The sequence below is a fragment of the Stenella coeruleoalba genome (assembly GCF_951394435.1).
Source record: "Stenella coeruleoalba genome assembly, chromosome: X".
NCBI classification, from domain to species: domain Eukaryota; kingdom Metazoa; phylum Chordata; class Mammalia; order Artiodactyla; family Delphinidae; genus Stenella; species Stenella coeruleoalba.
In genome coordinates this window covers 36,297,454-36,305,529 of record NC_137152.1, presented here as the reverse complement: position 1 = coordinate 36,305,529, position 8,076 = coordinate 36,297,454, and positions in this window count along the sequence as shown.

The following is an 8,076-nucleotide window of genomic DNA, read 5'->3' as shown; positions in this document are numbered from 1 at the left end:
TGAGCAAAAGACATTTACAGACTCAGAGTGGTAGGATGGTGGAATTTCTCAGGAGCTCAGTGTTTACAAGGACCCATAAGGAGAATGGATACACGTGTATGTATGGCTGAGTCCCTCTGCTGTGCACCTGAAACTATCACAACATAGCTAATCGGCTATACTCCAATATAAAATAAAAAGTTAAAAAAAATAAAAGGACCCATAAGAAGGAACATGTACTCAAGGGTGGATGAAAAAGTGACAGGAAGTCCAAGAGGCAGATCAGAGTGCCTGAAATCCAAGAGAACTAAAAACGCTAATTTTTGCTCTGTTTCGGGAGGATAATGAACACCCCCTTGGGGAAGGTGTTGTAAGGTTAATGACGATAGAAAGCAAATGTACTCATCTCCACCAGGGGAAGGTGTTCAAACTGCAAAAGTGGAAATATCTCCAAAGATCTTCTCCTCTAGTCTTTTTCATCACAGCAACGACTCCACCTCTGAAATCACTAGCTCAGGCATTCTACTTTTTGTCCACAGTTCCCTCTCCTTTCAGCCACTGGTTCAAATCCTCTCTATTTTCCAACCTCATTGACCACTACCCCCACTTACTTCTCAATTTTTCATATTCAGCTAAAAAACCCCAGACCATTACTTTTATTTTATTAATCAATTAATTTTTTTGGCTGCGTTGGGTTTTCGTTGCTGTGCACGGGCTTTTCTCTAATTGCAGCGAGCAGGGGCTACTCTTCGCTGTGGTGCACAGGCTTATTGTGGTGGCTTCTTTTGCTGCAGAGGGCGGCTCTAGGTGCGCGGGCTTCAGTAGTTGCAGCGTGCAGCTCAGTACTTGCAGCACGTGGGCCCTAGAGAGTGTGGGCTTCAGTAGTTGTGGCACGTGTGCTCAGTAGTTGTGGCACGTGGGCTCTAGGGTGCACAGGCTTCAGTAGTTGTGGCTCCCAGGCTTTAGAGTGCAGGCTCAGTAGTTGTGGCACATGGGCTTAGTTGCTCTGCGGCATGGGGGATTTCCTGGACCAGGGATTGAACCCGTGTCTCCTGCACTGGCAGGCAGATTCTTAACCACTGCGCCACCAGGGAAGCCCCCAGACCATTATATTTTTCTTAACACCTTTATTAGAATATAATTGCTTTACAATGGTGTGTTAGTTTCTGCTTTATAACAAAGTGAATCAGCTATACATATACATATATCCCCATATCTCCTCCCTCTTGCATCTCCCTCCCACCCTCCCTATCCCACCCCTCTAGGTGGTCACAAAGCACTGAGCTGATCTCCCTGTGCTACGCGGCTGCTTCCCACTAGCTACCTATTTTATATTTGGTAGTGTATATATGTCCATGCCACTCTCTCACTTCGTACCAGCTTGCCCTGCCCCATCCCCGTGTCCTCGAGTCCATTCTCTATGTCTGCGTCTTTATTCCAGTCCTGCCCCTAGGTTCTTCAAACTTTTTTTTTTACATTCCATATATATGTGTTAGCATACGGTATTTATTTTTCTCTTTCTGACTTACTTCACTCTGTATGACAGTCTCTAGGTCTATCCACCTCACTACAAATAACTCAATTTTGTTTCCTTTTATGGCTGAGTAATATTCCATTGTTTATATGTGCCACATCATCTTTAGCAATTCATCTGTCGATGGACACTTAGGTTGCTTCCATGTCCTGGCTATTGTAAATAGACTGCAGTGAACATTGTGGTACATGACTCTTTTTGAATTATGGTTTTCTCAGGGTGTATGCCCAGTAGGGGGATTGATGGGTTGTACAGTAGTTCTATTTTTAGTTTTGTGGGGGTTTTTTTTAACGTTTTTATTGGAGTATAATTGCTTTACAATGCTGTGTTAGTTTCTGCTGTGTAACAAAGTGAATCAGCTATACGTATACATATATCCCCATATCCCCTCCCTCTTGCGTCTCCCTCCCACCCTCCCTATCCCACCCCTAGGTGGACACAAAGCACCGAGCTGATCTCCCTGTGCTACGCGGCTGCTTCCCACTAGCTATCTATTTTACATTTGGTAGTGTATATATGTCCATGCCACTCTCTCACTTCGTCCCAGCTTTCCTTTCCCCCTCCCCATATCCTCAAGTCCATTCTCTACTAAGTCTGAGTCTTTATTCCCGTCTTGACCCTAGGTTCTTCATGACCTTTTTTTTTTTTTTTAGTTTCCATATATATGTGTTAGCATACGGTATTTGTTTTCCTCTTTCTGACTTACTTCACTGTATGGCAGACTCTAGGTCCATCCACCTCACTACAAATAACTCAATTTCGTTTCTTTTTATGGCTGAGTAATATTCCATTGTATATATCTTTATATATAAAGATATATATATCTGTATAGATCTGTATAGATCTTCTTTATCCATTCATCTGTTGATGGACACTTAGGTTGCTTCCATGTCCTGGATGTTGTAAGTAGAGCTGCAATGCACATTGGGGTACATGACTCTTTTTGAATTATGGTTTTCTCAGGGTATATGCCCAGTAGTGGGATTGCTGGGTCATATGGTAGTTCTATTTGTAGTTTTTTAAGGAACCTCCATCCTACATTCCCACCAACAGTGTATGAGGGTTCCCTTTTCTCCACACCCTCTCCAGCATTTATTGTTTGTAGATTTTTTGATGCTGGCCATTCTGGCCGGTGTGAGATGGTATTGCACTGTAGTTTTGATTTGCATTCCTCTGATGATTAGTGATGTTGAGCATCCTTTCATGTTTGTTGGCAATCTGTATATCTTCTTTGGAGAAATGTCTCTTTGGGTATTCTGCCCATTTTTGGATTGGGTTGTTTGTTTTTTGCATTTTGAGCTGCATGAGCTGCTTGTTAATTTTGGAGATTAATCCTCTGTGAGTTGCTTCATTTGCAAATATTTTCTCCCATTCTGAGGGTTATCTTTTCATCTTGTTTATGGTTTCCTTTGCTGTGCAAAAGTTGTTAAGTTTCATTAGGTCCCATTTGTTTATTTTGTTTTTATTTCCATTTCTGTAGGAGGTGGGTCAAAGAGGATCTTCCTGTGGTTTATGTCATAGAGTGTTCTGCCCATGTTTTCCTCCAAGAGTTTTATGGTATCTGGCCTTACATTAAGGTCTTTAAGCCATTTTGAGTTTATTATTATTATGTTTTGTTTTGTTTTTTTGCGGTACACGGGCCTCCCACTGTTGTGGCCTCTCCCGTTGTGGAACACAGGCTCCGTACGCGCAGGCTCAGTGGCCATGGCTCATAGGCCTAGCCGCTTCGTGGCATGTGGGATCGTCCCGGACTGGGGCACAAACCCGTGCCCCTGCATCAGCAGGCAGACTCTCAACTACTGTGCCACAAGGGAAGCCCTTGAGTTTATTTTTTGTATGGTGTTTTGGAGTCTTCTAATTTCATTCTTTTACATGTAGCTGTCCAGTTTTCCCAGCACCACTTACTGAAGAGGCTGTCTTTTCTCCATTGTATATTCTTGCCCCCTTTATCAGAAGTAAGGTGACCATATGTACGTGGGTTTATCTCTGGGCTTTCTGTCCTGTTACATTGATCTATATTTCTGTTTCTGTGCCAGTACCATACTGTCTTGATTACTATAGTTTGTAGTATAGTCTGAAGTCTGGGAGCCTGATTCCTCCAGCTCCGTTTTTCTTTCTCAAGGTTGCTTTGGCTACTCGGGGTCTTTTGTGTTTCCATACAAATTGTGAATTTTTCTGTTCTAGTTCTGTGAAAAATGCCAGTGGTAGTTTGATAGGGATTGCATTGAATCTGTAGATTGCTTTGGGTAGTATAGTAATTTTCAGAATGTTGATTCTTCCAATCCAACAACATGGTATATATCTCCATCTGTTTGTTTCATCTTTAATTTCTTTCATTAGTGTCTTATAGTTTTCTGCATACAGGTCTTTTGTCTCCTTAGGTAGGTTTATTCCTAGGTATTTCATTCTTTTTGTTGCAGTGGTAAATGGGAGTGTTTCCTTAATTTCTCTTTCAGATTTTTCATCATTAGTGTATAGGAATGCAAGAGATTTCTGTGCATTAATTTTGTATCCTGCTAGTTTACCAAATTCATTGATTAGCTCTAGTAGTTTTCTGGTAGCATCTTTAGGATTCTGTACGTATAGTATCAGGTCATCTGCAAACAGTGATAGCTTTACTTCTTTTCCGATTTGGATTCCTTTCATTTCCTTTTCTTCTCTGATTACTGTGGCTAAAACTTCCAAAACTATGTTGAATAATCGTGGTGAGAGTGGACAACCTTCTCTTGTTCCTGATCTTAGAGGAAATGGTTTCAGTTTTTCACCGTTGAGAATAATGTTGGCTGTGGGTTTGTCATATATGGCCTTTATTATGTTGAGGTAAGTTCCCTCTATGCCTACTTTCTGGAGGGTTTTTATCATAAATGGGTGTTGAATTTTGTCAAAAGCTTTTTCTGCATCTATTGAGATGATTATATGGTTTTTCTCCTTCAATTTGTTAATATGGTGTATCACATTGCTTGCTTTGCGTATATTGAAGAATCCTTGCATTCCTGGGATAAACCCCACTTGATCATGGTGTATGATCCTTCTAATGTGCTGTTGGAGTCTGTTTGCTAGTATTTTGTTGAGGATTTTTGCATCTATATTCATCAGTGATTTTGGCCTGTAGTTATCTTTCTTTGTGACATCTTCCGTTGGTTTTGGTGTCATGGTGATGGTGACCTTGTAGAACAAGTTTGGGAGTGTTCCTCCCTCTGCTATATTTTGGAAGAGTTTGAGAAGGATAGGTGTTAGCTCTTCTCTAAATGTTTGATAGAATTTTCCCGAGAAGCCATCTGGTCCTGGGCTTCTGTTTCTTGGCAGATTTTTAATCACAGTCTCAATTTCAGTGCTTGTGATTGGTATGTTTATGTTTTCTATTTCTTCCTCGTTCGGTCTTGGAATGTTGTGCTTTTAAAGAATTTTTCCATTTCTTCCAGGTTTCCATTTTATTGGCATATAGTTGCTTGTAGTAATCTCTCATGATCCTTTGTATTTCTGCAGTGTCAGTTGTTACCTCTCCTTTTTCATTTCTAATTTTATTGATTTGAGTCTTCTCCCTTTTTTTCTTGATGAGTCTGGCTAATTTTTTCTCAATTTTGTTTATCTTCTCAAAGAACCAGCTTTTAGTTTTGTTTATCTTTGCTATTGTTTGCTTCATTTCTTTTTCATTTATTTCTGATCTGATCTTTATGATTTCTTTCCTTCTTCTAACTTTGGGGTTTTTTTGTTCTTCTTTCTCTAATTGCTTTAGGTATAAGGTTAGGTTGTTTATTTGAGATGTTTCTTGTTTCTTGAGGTAGGATTGTATTGCTATAAACTTCCCTCTTAGAACTGCTTTTGCTGCATCCTATAGGTTTTGGGTCATCGTGTGTTTATTGTTATTTGTTTCTAGATATTTTTTGATGTCCCCTTTGATTTCTTCAGTGAGTTCATGGTTATTAAGTAGAGTATTGTTTAGCCTCTTTGTTTTTATATTTTTTACAGAATTTTTCCTGTAATTGATATGTAGTCTCATAGCATTGTGGTCAGAAAAGATACTTGATATGATTTCAATTTTCTTAAATTTACCAAGGCTTGATTTGTGACCCAAGATATGATCTATCCTGGAGAATATTCCATGAGCACTTGAGAAAAATATGTATTCTGTTGTTTTTCGATGGAATGTCCTATAAATATCAATTAACTCCATCTTGTTTAATTTATCATTTAAAGCTTGTGTTTCCTTATTTATTTTCGTTTTGGATGATCTGTCCATTGGCGAAAGTGGGGTGTTAAAGTCCCCTACTATGATTGTGTTACTGTCGATTTCCCCTTTTATGGCTGTTAGCATTTGCCTTATGTATCGAGATGCTCCTATGTTGGTTGCATAAATATTTATAATTGTTATATCTTTTTCTTGGTTTGATCCGTTGATCATTATGTAGTGTCCTTCTTTGTCTCTTGTACTAGCCTTTATGTTAAGGTCTATTTTATCTGATATGAGAATTGCTACTCCAGCTTTCTTTTGATTTCCATTTGCATGGAATACCTTTTTCCATCCCCTCACTTTCTGTCTGTATGTGTCCCTATTTCTGAAGTGGGTCTCTTGTAGACAGCATATATACGGGTCTTGTTTTTGTATCCATTCAGCCAGTCTATGTCTTTTGGTTGGAGCTTTTAATCCATTTACATTTAAGGTAATTATCAATATGTATGTTCCTATTCCCATTTTCTTAATTGTTTTGGGTTCGTTATTATAGGTCTTTTCCTTCTCTGTGTTTCCTGCCTAGAGAAGTTCCTTTAGCATTTGTTGTAAATCTGGTTTGGTGGTGCTGAATTCTCTTAGCTTTTGCTTGTCTGTAAAGGTTTTAATTTCTCCATTGAATCTGAATGAGATCCTTGCTAGGTAGAGTAATTTTGGTTGTAGGTTTTTCCCTTTCCTCACTTTAAATATGTCCTGCCACTCCTTTCTCACTTGCAGAGTTTCTGCTGACATTTCAGCTCTTAACCTGATGGGGATTCTCTTGTACGTTATTTGTTGTTTTTCCCTTGCTGCTTTTAATATGTTTTCTTTGTATTCAATTATTGATAGTTTGATTAGTATGTGTCGTCGCATGTTTCTCTTTGGATTTATCCTGTATGGGACTCTCTGTGCTTCCTGGACTTTATCAACTATTTCCTTTCCCATATTAGGGAAGTTTTCAACTATAAGCTCTTCAAATATTTTCTCAGTCCCTTTCTGTTTCTCTTCTTCTGTGGGACCCCTATAATTTGAATGTTGGTTTGTTTAATGTTGTCCCAGAGGTCTCTGAGACTGTCCTCAATTCTTTTCATTGTTTTTTCTTTATTTTGCTCTGCAGTAGTTATTTCCACTATTTTATCTTTCAGGTCACTTATCCATTCTTCTGCCTCAGTTATTCTACAATTGATTCCCTCTAGAGAATTTATAATTTCATTTATTGTGTTGTTCATCATTGTTTGTTTGCTCTTTAGTTCTTCTAGGTCCTTGTTAAATGTTTCTTGTATTTTCTCCATTCTATTTCCAAGATTTTGTATCATCTTTACTATCATTACTCTGAAATCTTTTTCAGGTAGACTGCCTATTTCCTCTTCATTTGTTTGGTTTGGTGGGTTTTTACTTTGCTCCTTCATCTGCTGTGTGTTTCTCTGTCTTCTCATTTTGCTTATCTTACTTATCTTAGCTCCTGTTGTTTTTGGTTTCTGCCCCCAGTGGCTAAGGTTGGTTTAGTGGGTTGTGTAGGCTTCCTGGTGGAAGGGACTCATGCCTGTGTTCTGGTGGATGAGGCTGGATCTTGTCTTTCTTCTGGGCAGGACCATGTCCGGTGGTGTGTTTTGGGGTGTCTGTGACCTTATGATTTTAGGCAGCCTCTCTGCTAATGGGTGGTATTGTGTTCCTGTCTTGTGTTCCTGTCTTCCTAGTTGTTTGGCATCGGGTGTCCAGCATTGTAGCTTGCTGGCTGTTGAGTGGAGCTGGGTCTTAGCGTTGAGATGGAGATCTCTGCGAAAGCTTTCACTGTTTGATATTATGTGGAGCTGGGAGGTCTCTGGTGGACCAGTGTCCTGAATTCTGCTCTCCCACCTCAGAGGCACAGGTCTGACACCTGGATGGAGCACCAAGACCCTGTCAGCCACACAGCTCAGAAGAAAAGGGAGGGAGAAAGAAAGCAAGGAAGAAAGGAAGGAAGAAAGAAAGAAAGAAAGAAAGAAAGAAAGAAAGAAAGAAAGAAAGAAAGAACGAAAATAAAAAGAAATAGTTATTAAAATAAAAAATTTAAAAAATTATTAAAAATAAAAAAATTAAAAAGTAATCAAGAAAAAAGAAAGAAAGAAAGAAGAGAACAACCAAACCAAAAAACAAATCCACCAATGATAACAAGCGCTAAAAAGTATACTTAAAAAAAAAAAACAAAAAAAAACGGACAGACAAACCCTAGGACAAATGGTAAAAGCAAAGCTATGTAGACAAAATCACACAAAGAAGCATACACATACACCCTCACAAAAAGAGAAAAAGGAAAAAATATATATATATATAAATAAGGAAGAGATCAACCAAATCAATAAACAAATCTACCAAT